Raw genomic sequence first — 15,784 nt, 5'->3', positions numbered from 1 at the left:
CATCCTTGGTATGACCGTTATGGCCCCTTATTGGCTGGCCTGCTAAAGGCAGAAAATCCTATTGTTTACAGGAGTTGTGTCCAGAGCTCAAAGGCTAGCTGCTTCTCAATCCGCCATCTTCCGGGAAACCCCGCCCTCCAGACTTTTTTAAAGGATTTCTCAAAAATGAAAACTAGCTCCAAGTCCTTTGATCCAATGAGAGCTATACTCAAGAAGTCTTTGGATCCACCCTCAGGGTCGCGGTGGACCCTGGCGACTCCCAAGAGGCAGCCCCTGAGCTAAAGTGCTCTCTCCGGGTCCTCTGCCCACCGAGCTCTGCAACCGGCGGAGGAGCCGCCTTCCGGGCGGGCGGAGGACAATGCCCGGCGCACTCGCCTTGCCTGGCGCCGCCTGGGAATTCTGGCACCCCGCTAGTCCGTGTCACCTTTGCTCTAATTGTTAACCCAAATTAAACTGTAATCACTTCTTTGGTGCCCCCCCCTTATTGACTGGCCTGCTAAAGGCAGAAAATCCTACCATTGCCGACGATGCTATCAGAGCACTCGCTGTTAGCGATTTCTCAGGCCGCCGCCATCTTCCCACCCAGTGTTTCGCTTCATGACTTTTATGTGTGAATATATCTATGTTTTTAAATAGCTCCCAGGTTATATAGTGCCAATCAGAGAAGATGTCCACAAGCATAAACTGTAGAACTAGAAGTGGGAATCCAAGAGTTCCTGAAGGTATTATGGCAAAGGTGACTGTTTATTCAGTGGTTACTATGTGTTAGACATTATTCAGGTGCTTTTCTTGGGGAATTTATGTTAATCCTTACAGTCACTTGATGAAGTGAAAAACACAATCATGCTATTTTGCAGGTGAGGTGGTTGAGACAGAGAAGCATAGAAGCTTACCCAGTCAGATTCTACAATCACTTCACCTTGTATGATGCAGACATGGCCACACTAGAGAAGAACTGTGTTATCAGTGTAAACCCAGAGATCATAACTGCAATTCAAGCAGCTATTTCTACATGTCTGGACTCTCCTATCTGACAATTATTCTTGATCACATTCCTTCCTTGTTTGTTATGTATTTCTCTACCTTTCCTTCGTGATCCCCCAAATGGGCCCATTGGATTCACACAGGGTAAAGCATGTCCTCTACTGAGTATTTCTTCTAAAATGTTTTTTTTTTCCCCTTCCTCCCTTTCTTCCTCCCCTTTTACTTTTAAGACTTTCTTTATATTATGAGAAAGATCATAGAATGCCTCCAGCCTATGTGTTGTTGAGTATTGAATCTGGGTCCTTTACTCCTGCTGGTGCTTGAGTGAACAAAAGGAGAATAAATTACACAAAGGAATGAAATAGACCTTTTAGGAAATAGTGTGTAGGAACTGTGGGCTCTGGAGTATAGAGACAAAGTCCTGAGCCATATGCAGGACTTAAAATAGCCAGTGTGACAGCCTTCCTGTACTGAAAGGCTCTCTTCTGCTGAAGATTGATTACATGCAAACAGTTTTAGTAGCAAAATTTGTAACAAAATCCAATGCAGCTCAAGTCAGCCTAATTGTTTCAGAGCATAAACCACACTCTTTTGGTGACTTGGTGACTCTGTGGAGCCCCCAAGGTTGTTTTGATATATCTATGGCTTTTTGCCACACAGATCCTAGGAATTGCTTTGTCAGAGCAGGAGGAAGAATTTCAGCGTTTCCAATCCAGGCAGCTAATTTGTTTCAGTAGAAATAAAATGACTGCCCTCTGTGGGTCTAATGCATTGAGGGACATTAGAGCAAAACAAGACATAATTAAGTGGGGTCTCTGCCATCCTGGAGCCTACCATTAGGCTGGAGAAAACATATACTGAATAATTGAGGTGTGAAACTATAAACACTTGGGCAGGGAGGTGACAATGTAGGCAGAGAGCAGCACTTGCCTGTGTGAGATCCTAGGCTTTGATCCCTAGTACACCATATGCCAGAGTGCTGCTCTGGTTGATTCTCTCTCTCTCTCTCTCTCTCTCTCTCTCTCTCAATATCTTCTTAAAAATTCTTACACATAAACACTTAAAAGTATAATTATAAATGAAGGTGCGTGTGTTAAAATACTTCCAGTATTCAACAAGAGAAATTCCCCCAAAGGAAAGGTTATTTGACAAGATCTAAAAGATGAACAAGATGTTGACTAAAGGGGAAAAGGAAGAAGCACAGTGTTTTCTAAGCCTTCACATCTATGGTCACTTAATTTTTTATAAGGTTCCAAACTATTAAAGGGAGAAAGGAGAGTCTCTTAAACAAATGGTGTGGGGGAAATTGGAGTGAAATGTGCAGAGGAATGAAACTGAACCACTACATTTCACTACACACAACAGTAACCTCCAAATGGATCAAGGCTTTGGATGTTTGACCAGAAACTATCAAATACTTAGAGGAAAATATTGGCAGAACTCTTTTCCATCTAAATTTTATAGGCATCTTCAACGATACAATTGCAAAGAAATCCAATTGCAAAGAAAACAAAATAAAAAAATAAACCCAAAGGACTACATCAAATTGAAAAACTTCTGTACAGCAAAAGAAACCACCACTCAAACAAAGAGACTCCTTACAGAATAGGACAAAATCATTACATGTCACACATCTGCTATTTTAATAGGAGAGAGATACAGAGACCAGAGAATTTACTACTGCTCAGCTCTGGTTTATGGTGGTGCTAGAGATTGAACTTGGGACCTCGAAGCCTCAGGCATGAAGGTATGAATGTCTTTTGCATAGCATTATGCTGTCTTCCCAGCCCTCTAATTCTTTACTGAAAACAGGAACCCCATAATTAACGGTGGGCTGGATATCAAAGACAACTCTAATTGTGTCTACAACACATTAATACCTGAAAGAAGGTCACCACCAGAAGCAGTACAGGTTACAGAAGTAAGATTATGGTCCATGCTGTGACAAACTTCCCAACTGCTTTGAATCTGGTGTTATCAGCAGAAGGGCTAGCATGGAGATTTCCATCCCAGAGTCCTCTGAACCACTTAACAGTCACAGGCTCCGAGCCTGTGCTGAAGCCAAACTCTGGCACTCTGGGGGATCGTAAAGAACAAGCAAACACACAGACTCCAACACTAACAAGGTTACAGAAAGCTGGGGAAAGGTCAACTTGTGTTCATTCTGCCTCCAAACAGAAGAAACTGTAACTCTGGCCTCAGAGACCCTGGTCAGTCTTGTAAACAGAGCCCCAGGGGCTGTTCAGCATAAAAGCTGGTCCTAGTTTTGAAATAAGCTTTAGAGTTCTTATTCTCTCACACACTAGAAGCCATCATGGACCTCAAGAACAGTGGAAGCTGTTCTGACTCCCTGGATGGAATAAAGCTCAGGAAAACCTATTCTGTTCCTACCTGAAATTAAGCGATTTCACCCACCACCAGCTCATCTAGACTCCAAGCTCAGGCCCAGTGAGTTCACAAAATGTCTTCAAACTGGAACTCCAAATGTTGCCACTGGTTGTTACTGTCTCCTTTTGAATATCAGGGGGTGGCAGCTGGCAGAGAATCAGCTCTAGATTAAAACACAGGAATTTGCCTTTAAAAAAAAAAAAAGATGCCTTCTATAGTGTGTGGGTCATTTTGTTCTCAGAAATATCTCTGAAGGGAGTCAGGCAGTAGCACAGTGGATTAAACACAAGTGGTGCTAAGCACAAGGACTGGCATAAGGATCCCGGTTAAAGCCCCAGGCTCCCCACCTGCAGGGGAGTCACTTCACAAGCGGTGAAGCAGGTTTGCAGGTGTCTGTCTTTCCCCCTCTCTGTCTTCCCTTCTTCTCTCCATGTCTCTCTGTCCTATCCAACAATAGAAACATCAATAATAACTATAATAATAAAACAACAAGGGCAACAAAAAGAAATGAAGAAAAAAGAAGAAAGTCAAAAAAAAAAAAAAAAGAAGAAAAGAAATACCTCTGAAGAGTTTCCATTGACCTTGTATAGACTTTGAGAATCTGCTGAAATCTCTGAAAAAATGAACATTTTTAAAAATAATTTTGAATAAGAGACACCTTGCTGAGTACACATGTCACAATGTGCAAGGACCCGAGTTTGAACCTCCTGTCCCCACTTGCAGGGGGTAAGCTTTGCCAGTGGTGAAGTTGTGCTGCAGGTGTCTTTCTCTGACTCTCTCCCTATCTCCTTCTTCTTCTCAGTTTTTAGCTATTTCTATCCAATAAATAAAGATATTAAACTTTTTAAAAGTTTAATAAATAAGTTACTTTTAAAAGTAAATATTTTGAAAAGTGTCCAGGTATGATAGACTGTACAGTCCTCCTATCATTGCATGAAATTTCATCTTTTTTTTTTCTGGTGGAAAACAAAAGAAGTAGAGAGAAAAGCTAGATGCAGAAGCCACTGGGTAATATCCCCATGGAACAAATCCTTGGGCCTTGATACCTGTTCTAAACCCACTACTTGAATGCCCATAACAAAAGCCTAGATCAGCAAGAGAAAAATGGAAAACAAAAATGAAAAGAGAAAAGATCAAGTCCCCTGAACTAAGGTTTATGATTTTGAAAGTGTGCCTATAGGCTTATATCTGCAAAAACATGGGCTAGGTAGGGCCCATAGGTGTGCCATTCCTGGGGTTTAAGGAGGAAGTATTCTGATGGAGGGAAGGATCATTTGATGGTTTGATTTTCTTTTTTACTTCAGCACTGGGAAATGAACCCAAGGCCTCATGCATGCGTAATGCTGAAATACAGCCAAAATAAATGTAAATCTGGGTTCACTTACCCATTGCTGTTAAGAGACTCATAACCTCATTTGTGATAGGAGAAAATGTTCTCTTAAAAAAAAGAAAAAAAAAACAGAATACAATAAGAAGTACATATTATACAGTGTGGTGGTAGGGGTATTCCATGACAAATCTAACCCTGTTTTTAAAGATTTTTCTCTTCCATGTGCAGTTTTATAGGTCAGGCAAATGTATCCCATGTCCCCATGTAAATGATTTTTTTAGGTCTGGAAACTGGAGTTGGAAGCTTAAGAGGTAAAGGCAATTTTAGTTCTCCTTTTTTTTTTTTTTCAAATATCCATTTTTTTGAACTCTGCTTATAATGTGAATCACTTATTCTTTGTTTGTTTATTTATTTCAGGTGCCCAGGTGGGATTGGAAGCACCAGTTCCCAGTCCAACAGACTCACTCATCTCAAGAAAAAAACCTTTCATTCTTTTTCAGATTTGGAGGTTGGAAATGCCAATTTCCAAGCCTACAGGTTGTCTTATTCAGTTGCAATCCCACTAAGAGGTCCTCTCTGCCTTTTTTTTTCTTTTTTTAAAAGAGACAGAAGAGAACACAGGGCCCCTGAGTGGCAGGTGCCAGGCAGTGTCACACTTGGCTGAGCTTACACATACATTACTGTTTTCAAAGATTTTGGGGTTCAATTCCTCTATCCCCACCTGCAGGACAGAAATTTCACAAAGTAGTGAAACATTGCAACAAGTGTCTATTTCTCTCTTGCTCTCTATCTACCCCTTCCCTCTCAATTTCTCTCTGTCACTGTCCAAAAATTAAACAAAACAAACTAACAAACAATGAGGGTCCCATGTGGGAAGGTATGTGCTGTACCTGGAGGGCTTTCTCCTGACCCTGATTTGACAGTTGTTTCTTTGTTTTTATTGTTCTCCCCTCTTTTGTTGCCCTTGTTGTTTATTGTGGTAGTTATTATTTTTGTTGTTGTCATTGTTGTTGGATAGGACAGAGTGAAATAGAGAGAGGAGGGGAAGACAGAGAGGGAGAGAGAAAGATAGACACCTGCAGACCTGCTTCACCACCTGTGACGTGACTCCCCTGCAGGTGGGGAGCCGGGGGCTAGAACTGGGATCCATATCCCGGTCCTTGTGCTTTGCTCTATATGTGCTTAACTCACAGCTCTACAGCCAGACCCCCTGTTCTTTTGTTTTTTCATAAATAGAAACATGAACAAGACCATAGGATAAGAGGGATACATTTCCACACATTGCCCAACCCCAGAGCTCCATATCCAATCCCCTCCCTTGATAGCCTTTCTATTCTCTATCCTCTGGGAGTATGGACCCAGGTTCAGTTTTTAAGAGGAGTAAGGGATATATATATATATATATATATATATATATATATATATATATATATATATATAATGTTTGCTACTCTAAGTTCTGCCCATTATTAGCTGTGTGACCCTAAAGACAATTCTAGAACTCCCTAAGGCCAGGTTCCAATCATTGATAAAATACAAATGGTAATACCTAATGCAGGAGGGGTGTTGTGGAAAATGGTTATGAGATTAAAAGCACTTAGCATAATGCCTAGTGCCCGATAAGGGATGCACAAACTGGGTTCAGGAAAATTTCTACTCCTTTTCTTGAAATCAAGCTGCTTTTATCTCTTCCAGTAAAAGAGATGGTTCCTTACCCATCTTAGTATATTGCAAAGTACCAAATACTTGATAGGACAGAAATATACAATTTTTTTCATTTTAGCAAGACAGATCTAGGACAGGCTGCATTTTTATCCAAATAGAAAAATAGTAGTAGTGGTGGGTAGTGGAGCACCTGGTTGAGCACACATATTACAATGAGCAGGGTCACTGGTTCATGCCCCCTGTCCCCACCTGCAGGGGAAAAGTTTTGCAAGTGCTTAAACAGTGCTGCAGGTATATCTCTTGTCTCTCTCCTTATCACTCCTTTCCTCTAGAATTATGGCTGTCTCTATTCAATAAATGAATAAATAAATGCAATGAAAAAAGAAAAAGAAAAAATAGGAAGAAGGATGGAGAAAAAAATAAAACAGAGAGAGGGCCTGGGCAACGGGGCACCAGGTGAAGCACACATGAGGTGAAGCTCAAAGACCACTTCAAGGATTCCAGTTTCAGCTCCTGGCTTTCCATCTGCAGGGGGGTTGCAAGGGGGTTGCAGGGGGTCGCAGGGTTTCGCTTCACAAGAGTTGAAGCAAGGTGTCTCTCTTTCCCTCCCCCTCTCTATCCTCCCCTCCTCTCTCAATTTCTTTCTGTCTTATCCAACAACAACAACAAAATGGAAAAAACTGCCACCAGGAGCAGTGGATTCGCATTCACAGCGTGGACTGAGCCCTAGGGATAACCCTGAAGGCAAGAGAGAAAGACAGAGACAAACACACACACACAGAGAGAGAGAAAAAGAGAGAGAGAGAGAGCTGAACATGCAGAACCCCCTCTTATATGGTCCAGGCTCAAATATGGACCATAAACATGGTAAAACACATGTCCTACCCAGTGAGCTTTATCTCCAGTGTAGGAATAAATTTTTCACAGATGTTAGAAAGAATTGAGGGAAAGAAGAGAATGGGAAAGAGAAAATGAATGAATGTAATAAGAAATGACAAGTATTCAGAAATTTAGGGCATTTGGGGCTTCATTTAGGACATTCTGATATAAATGCTTTTTATTTCAACCAAAGCACTACTCAACCCTGATTTATGGTGGTGCTGGGAATTGAACCTGGGACCTTTGGTGCCTCAGGCATGATATAAATACTTTAACTTCAACATTCTAGCTCCAGTTTCCTCAGAAGAGCCAAGTCTGTGTTTTTCAAGAGCACAGAGTGCATTGAACTGGCTGGCTCAGAAAGTCATCTACTGTATTTCAGGGAAAGTTGTTGTAGCTACTATGGAGACTGCCTGTCTCTCTGTTTCCTGCCATAGACAATGAAGTGGGCATTGTTAATTAAGTTATCATCACACTTAATTGAGAGTCAGATAATAGTGATTTTAATGAACTTGAATTGCTCGTGGGTAAGACTATGCAGTCATTGGAGGATCAACCTTTCTGCTATATTGCTAATAGAATTCAATTGTATCTTTGGGGGCGAATAATAACAATAATGCCAATGTCCTGAACCTTTATGTTAATGATGTGGAGTGAATTTAGTAAGGGATGGGAGTTAGTTATCCAGAACCTATTTGGTTGGAGTAGAGGGGAGGGTATGTCTAGAGACTTGTATGTTAGAATTTAAGAAACAGATTCCAGTTTTTGTTGTTTTTTTTTTTCCCCAGCATTATACTATAGCCCTCCAATCAAGTCCAACCCAAATCATATATTGAAACTAAATGGCAGCATGAAAACATCAAGGCCTGAGCTTTTAGATTCGCCTAATGTCATTTGTTTATCCCACAGACTCCACCAGGTACTTCTATTGCAACTGACAGAGAAAACTAAATAGATTTATTTAAAATCAGAATGAAGGAATAGTTTACAATGGAGGAAGGGAAAATTCTTGAAAGAGTCAGAACTTAAATATGTAGACTTTGTGGGGCACATAAACTACCATATTTACAAATACAGACAATGCACACAATTTAGTTATAATAGTCTATAGGAAATTAATTCCCCTAAAAGATATTTCATGAAAAAGTCCAAGAGTATTTTATATAAATACATGAGCTAATAATAGATATTTACTTAATAAATAGACTTGAATGATTTTCAAATTTAAAGACATATGCATGTAATTCTGAAGGTTTATTGTGTTATACTTAAAATTTTTGAAAACACAAACTCATTATAGAAAAAATAATAAAATAAACAGGGAGAAATAAAGAGCTTCTATAATGACAAACAAAAGGCTGATTACCATTTTGGCATGCTTCCTTCCAGCAAACTTTTAGTGGATACTTAGCATAATTCACCATGGTACACAATTTTTTAAAATTTGTTTTACTTAGCATAACATCACTATCATTTTACTATTGCTTTAGAGTACCTAGGTCATTCTTTTTAAGTATCTGTGTAATTTTCTACTTTATGAATATACTCTAGTCCGTTATTAAGTCATTTCACAATTGCTAGATGATTTGGTCAATTTCAGCTCTTTTAACATTATAGCCTCACCATGGTCACAGTTTAATTTGCATTTGAATTTTTTTAATGAATTAATTCCCTGAAGTTGAATTACTGACTCAGGCATATTTGTAGATACTGATAAAATGAAAAATATGTTCCAAAAAGTGTCTAATAAAATCTTCAAATGAAAGTTGTCTAGGAGTTCTGTCTCAAACACAGCAACTACATTTTTTATATATTTTTTTAATTAAAAGGAAACATTGAAAAAACCATAGGATAAGAGGGGTACAACTCCTCACAATTCCTACCACCAGAACTCCATATCCTGTCCCCTCCTTATAGCTTTACTATTCTTTATCCCTCTGGGAGTATGGACCCAAGGTCATTGTGGGATGTAGAAGGTAGAAGTTATGGCTTCTGTAATTGCGTCCCCACTGAACACGGGCATTGGCAGGTCAATCCATACTCCCAGCCTGCCTCTCTCTTTCCCTAGTGGGATGGGGCTTTGGGGAAGCAGAGCTCCAGAACACATTGGTAAGGTTGTCTGTCCAGGGAAGTCTGGTCACATCCTGCTAGCATCTGGATCATGGTGGCTGAAAAGAGTCAACATACACAGCCAAACAAACTGTTAACCAATCATGAATCTAAAGGCTGGAATAGTGACCATGAAGAGTTGGGGGAATCCTCCATTTTGTAGATAGCTAGTAGGCATATTTATGTTATATTCCAAAGGGCCTGAGGCTATACTAGTTGTCTTTTTTTTTTTTTCCTTAAGCGTGAAATCTGAAATGCAGGTGGATCCTAGTTATTGTCTGGGGAGATGATGTCATGGCTGAAAAAACTACCAGAAAGCTGGATCAGGGAAGACAGTAGCTCCATAATATGGGAAAGGGGTATAAATATTGTTGACTGTAAACCCCTTCAATTTGATCTGATCTGGGGCCTATATTCAGCTTAGGAGCCTATGTGACTTTTGCATCTCTGTACATCTGAGCTCACATTCTGTGGCCATGAGTAGGAATGTTCCAAGCTGTCCCAGTTCCGAGAACCATCTTCCTCAGGTGGACCATGGAGTATGTTGTCCATCCTCCCTTTGGAGGATCAAACATTCTCTACCATTGTTGATCCAAGTTAAGGGCAAGGTCCTATGGGGGCCCACAAAGGGGTCTATTTTGTTGTTCCTGATAGAAATGGCTGGTAACAATGGAAAGAGATATTTATTTGAGGTCTAGGCCCATCATGTTTGTTTGGGAATCTCAGGACACTCTGACTAGGGTCCCAGCTGATGGGGTGGCCTGATAATGACTAAAGAGTCATCGTTAAAGTATGCCAGTCTCTTGCCCTTATTCAGCTTTTGCAGTTCTTGCTTTGATAAGGTTAGCTTTGGAGTTATCAACTCCAAATGGACCAAGGCCCTGGATGTTAGGCCAGAAACTATCAAATATTTAAAGGTAAACACTGGTAGGAACACTTTCCCACCTACACCTCAAGGACATCTTTGATGATACAAACCCAGTTGCAAGGAAGACTAAAGAAGAAACAAGTCAGTGGGACTACATCAAATTGAAAAGCTTCTGCACAGCCAAAGAAACTATCACACAAACAAGGAGACCTCTCACAGAATGGGAGAAGATCTTCACATGCCATCCATCAGACAAGAGACTAATCACCAAAGTATACAAAGAGCTCAGCAAACTTAGCAACAAAAAAAGCAAATGACCCCATCCAAAAATGGGCAGAGGATATGAACAGAACATTCAGTACAGAAGAGCTCCAAAAGTCTAACAAACACATGAAAATTTGCTCCAGGTTGCTAATTGTGAGAGAACTGCAAATAAAGACAACATTGAGATACCACCTCACCCCTGTGAGAATGGCATACAACAACTACAATTATAAGGATTGTCCTCTTTAGTCTTTGTAATCATAACTCCTATGAAATTCTGGCTTCATTCAAACTATATGAGTCAAAAAGATCTCTCTGGGTGGACGGCACACATAGAACCCTCTATGTGTGCCCATTCACAGAAATTTACTGAGTGCTGACTGGCGGGGACATGTCTGATCCACAGGGACATGTCTGAGGTCTGCTGTGCCTCTCCACTACTGCGGAAACAGAAGGTCGGTGATCAGTGGAATGCCCAGCCAATTTGCAGTAGGAGACGTTCTCCTAACTACAAACTATCCAGAAAGGATTTGTCAAGGGAAAGAGAAGCAAGAGCCCTAGAAATTCCCCTCCCCGCCTTGTTTTGGAAACTAGTGAACACTAAAATATGTCTTCTCAGAGTGAAGTCAGGGCTTGTAATATTTTCAAAGAAACTATTTCAAAGAAAATGTCATGGGTGGGGGAGATAACAAAATGCTTATGCAAAAAGACTTCCATACCCCAAGGCTCCAAATTTTCAGGCTCAATACCTCACACCACCATAATCCAGATATAAACAGTGCTCTGGTCTCTTTCCCCCACCCCATTGTGTGTGTGTGTGTGTGTGTGTGTGTGTGTGTGTGTGTGTGTGTGTGTGTCTTTATAACTGTGTACTTCTCTCTTTAAAATAAACAAATAACAGGAATAGGGTGGTAATACACTTGGTTGAGCACACATGTTACAATGAGCAAAGACTCGGTTTTAAGTCCCCGGTCACCACCTGCAGGGGAAAGTTTTTCGAGTGTTGAAGCAGTGCCACAGGTCTCTCTCTCTCTCTCTCTCTCTCTCTCTCTCTCTCCCTCTGTATCTCCCCCCTCTTGATTTCTGGCTGTCTATATCCAATAAATAAATAAATAAAGATAATATATATATTTTAAATAATGTATTTTTTTAAAAAAATAACTTTTTATGTTTCTAAGATCTTTGTCCACTTCATTAAAAGAAAAAAGAAAAAAAAAAGGAAGAAAGAAAATGCCATAAGGTAAGTGACTTAAAACAACAATGAATATGCACCCCTCACAGCTCTAGAAGAAAGAATACATCATATCATGAAAGAAAAATCTGAAGAAACTGAAGCAAAGTCCTTCCTTAACTAGGCTAACTTCTGCTTGGTGCTGGCAGTTCTTGGCATTCCTTGGTTTATAGCTTCATTATTCTGATGCTGGTTTGCATTTTTACAGGATCTTCTTTCCTTTGTGCCTGGATCTCTATCTTGGAGTTTTTACATGACCTTTTTATATTTATTTAATATTTATTCCCTTTTGTTGTCCTTGTTGTTTTATTGTTGTAGTTATGATTGATGTAGTAGTTGTTGGATAGGACAGAGAGAAATGGAGAGAGGAGGGGAAGACAGAGAAGGGGAGAGAAAGATAAACACCTACAGACCTGCTTCACCACCTGTGAAGTGACTCCCCTGCAGGTGGGGAGCCGGGGGCTCTAACTGGGATCCTTACCCGGTCCTTGTGCTTTGTGCTACCTTCATTAATATTCTCTCTCTCTCTCTCTCTCTCTCTCCACATTAATGCTTAATCTGTTGTGCTACCGCCCTACTCCCCTATACATGGCCTTTTTATAAGGACACCAATCTTTGAATCTCAGACCATCCTAATCCTGTGTAACTACATTTTACCTTGACTACATCTATACAGATCCTATTTCCCATTAAGATCACATTCAGAGTAACTGGCAATCAGAACTGAGAAGCATCATTTGAAGGGACACATTCCAACTCATAACAGGGACGAGGAGAGAAATGGATACAATCAAGACTCTCCAGGGAAATTGGGAGGTCTATTGTACACTAGCAGTTCCTGCTTCAATCACATCTCAAAGAAGACCCATAGATAAATCTAGAGTGGGGCAGGTTTAAGCAATCATACTTTCTGGAGTACTCTCCCCAACTTTGTGTATGCTTTCCATCATGGAAAACAGAGATATGAACTGCCATGACTTCTTGTACCTCTAGAACTTGAAAAAAATATGTCATTGAGGCTAGAAGATTAATTTCTTCATTTTTCCAAGTTCCATTAGCAAGTACACAGTAGGTATACAGTAGGCATGTACTATTTATGTGGCAGAGTCTCTCCACACTGAAACATGTTTGAATTAATTTTTTTACCCATCTTTGCATCCTAGTAGTACCAGAGCAAGCCTGAACCAGAAAATTAAGTTCATTAATATTCATTATCCCAGTATCCCCATCACCATCTCCTTGTTTTCTGCAATAGCTTCTTAGCCTGAAGTCAAATGAATTCAAGGAAAATGATGTGACTTGGCTTTGGAAATATACTCCTCTCGCTGCCAGAATGGATTTAGCAGACTCTTAGCTCAGTTCGTCACTCCTTCTGAGCCTGCATGTGTGCACACGAAGTGCCAGGACAGTCCCTGAGTTATGAGGGGCCATTGCGGGACTGTGATGGATTTGATTGTTTTATGCACTGACTTAAGATCTCATTTCCTGCCACATCCGCAAATGCTTTCTAGGCTGCTGCAGGAAAACCCCATGTGTTGGTTTTGTGCAAACACACCCCACTTCCACCCAGCTCCACCAGGGACAAGATTGCAGAGCTCTGACTATCCTACCCAAGCCCAGGTCTCAAAAGCAGCACATGACTTAAGAGTTCCCAAAGGTTGTCAATGAATATCCCAGTCAACCTCCCTCTATATGTTTTTTCCTTTTTTTTTTTTTTTTTTGACTGAACCTCACTGAAGCACTAAAAAAGATGTGAAATCAGGATGGAGACAACTCTGTTAGTTTTTTAAAAAAGCAAGTTGACCTAAGAGGCTCACAGATCAATTTTCAAAGGGGAAGAAGCATTTTGTTGTTGTTGTTGAAATGCATAAAGGAGGATGTTGGTATGCTTCTAAATTCTGCTTATAAGACCTTCTGTTTTGATCATCACATTAGGTTCCCTTGTATTACTTACGATGTGGTCTATTTACATAATCACTGTTTTACCTGGGTCCCGCCCTGCCTGCAGGGTATTGGTTTAATCCCCAATGGTTAGATGGAAGCTTTCTATGTTCTGTTCGCGCTCTTTTTTTGCTCTGCCCCCTCTCCTAGTAATTTCCTTTCCCTTGCCACTTCTGGTGAAGAGATGCATAAAAGGCCATGTATCTGACTAATAAAGGAGACACTGCTTCCCAGCTCAGCCATGAGTCCCTGGTTGTCTCTCTACCGCCCGCGAAGCTAGACCGGCAGAGGCAAGTTCTCAACAGCTATCTCAATACTGAAAGGATCACTTATTATCTGAAGACTTCTGCTGGCATCTGTATATTTCACCATGATCTAGAGAAACTCTGTATTTTCCGCATAGTCAGTTCAGTAAACTCAGCTTCTTCACCCATTTCATAGTCACCTATGTGACTCTTATGTGGAGTATAAGCTTCATGAGGGCAGAGTACAATTTGGCTTCTTTTGCTGGCTCAGTTAACCAGATTGAAAACTAGGTCATGATTTGCAAAAATAATCTACATACACTTTGGAGAGTAATCACTGATGTCCTCTACTAAAGAGATTAGCCCCAGAAAAAATAATAATAATAAAAGGACCCCTATTTATCTGAAACAGAAATTAAGAAGTCAAGGTCAAATGCAAAGTGGCCATTCTCAAAATGAGGCCTCTTGATCAGCGTTGTAGTCATCATAAGAGTGTTTATTAGATATGCAAATTCTCTGTCCAGCCCACATTTACTAAGTCAGTAACCCCAGGGATGGGGCCCAGTTATCTGGCTGATAACAAACATAAGGGTGGAACATTTAAGCTTGGAAGCATGAACTATATAAAGATATACACAAGGACAAAAGTCCAACTATTATGAGCAAATAGGGAAGTTCTTAAATTCATGCCAAAAGTTTTAAGACAGAAGTATTCAAAAAATGTTATAGAGATAAATGCACTTGAGCAGGTGATATCAAAGGAACTTTGAGAAGGAAACTGAGAAATGGCTCACATGGGAAAGCACCTACTTTGCCATGTGTGTCACCCAAATTCAAGCATGCATTATGTCATAAAGAAGTACTAGGAGGAGAGTCAGGAGGTAGCGCAGTGGGTTAAGTGCATGTGGAGCAAAGCCCAAAGACTGGCGCAAGGATCCAGGTTCGAGCCCCCGACTCCCCACTTGCAGGGGAATCACTTCACAGGTGGTGAAGCAGGTCTTCAACTGTCTGTCTTTCTCTCTCCCTCTCTGTCTTCCCCTCCTCTCTCTATTTCTCTCTGTCCTATCTAGCAACAATGACACCAATAACAACAATAATAACTACAACAACAATGAAAAACAACAAGGACAACAAAAGGGAAAATAAATAGATATAAAAAAAATAAAATAAAAGAAGTACTAGGAGGGAAGAGTGGCCACTGGGTCAAGCACACATATTGAGAAGCACAAGGACTTGCATGCACAAGGATCCATTTCCCACCCGAAGGGGAGTCTCTTCACAAGTTGTGAAGCAGGTTTGCAGGTGTCTTCCTCTCCCTCTCTATCTTCCCTACCCTCTCGACTTCTCTGTGTTCTATTCAATATAATGGAAAAAATGGCTGCCAGGAGCAGTGGACTGTATTGCAGACACTGAGCCCCAGCGATAGCTTTGGAGGCAAAAAATAAATAAATAAAATAGAAGTACTAGGTCAGTGGGAGAAAATTTGGTATTTTGGTGCTATGATGTCTCTCTTGCAAAATTAGTTGGCCTAGAGTAGCAAAATCCCTCCTGCAATACTTTCTAGCAGAGCAAAAATAAAAAAACTTCAGAGGGACCATGGAGATGTCCCACCACCTAGTTGCCAAAGGGAAGCAACTATTAAGTATCATAAAACATATGATGATTCTTTCAGAAGTACATAAAAACCACAGAAATTGTGAGAAGGGAAAAATGAGTTTTATCCATTAGCTCAAAAACCTTAAAATTTGACCCATAATTTCAGTTATATAATGTTTCTGGCCTATTTCTTTCATCATACCCACCTACACCATAAAAAGATAAAAAGCTCAATTGCCTCTGGTGAGAAGGAAATAATTTCAAAATTCAGGAATTTGAAACTC

Source organism: Erinaceus europaeus, chromosome 1 (genome assembly GCF_950295315.1).
Source record: "Erinaceus europaeus chromosome 1, mEriEur2.1, whole genome shotgun sequence".
Lineage (NCBI taxonomy): Eukaryota > Metazoa > Chordata > Mammalia > Eulipotyphla > Erinaceidae > Erinaceus > Erinaceus europaeus.
Note: the sequence above shows the minus strand (reverse complement) of the source record.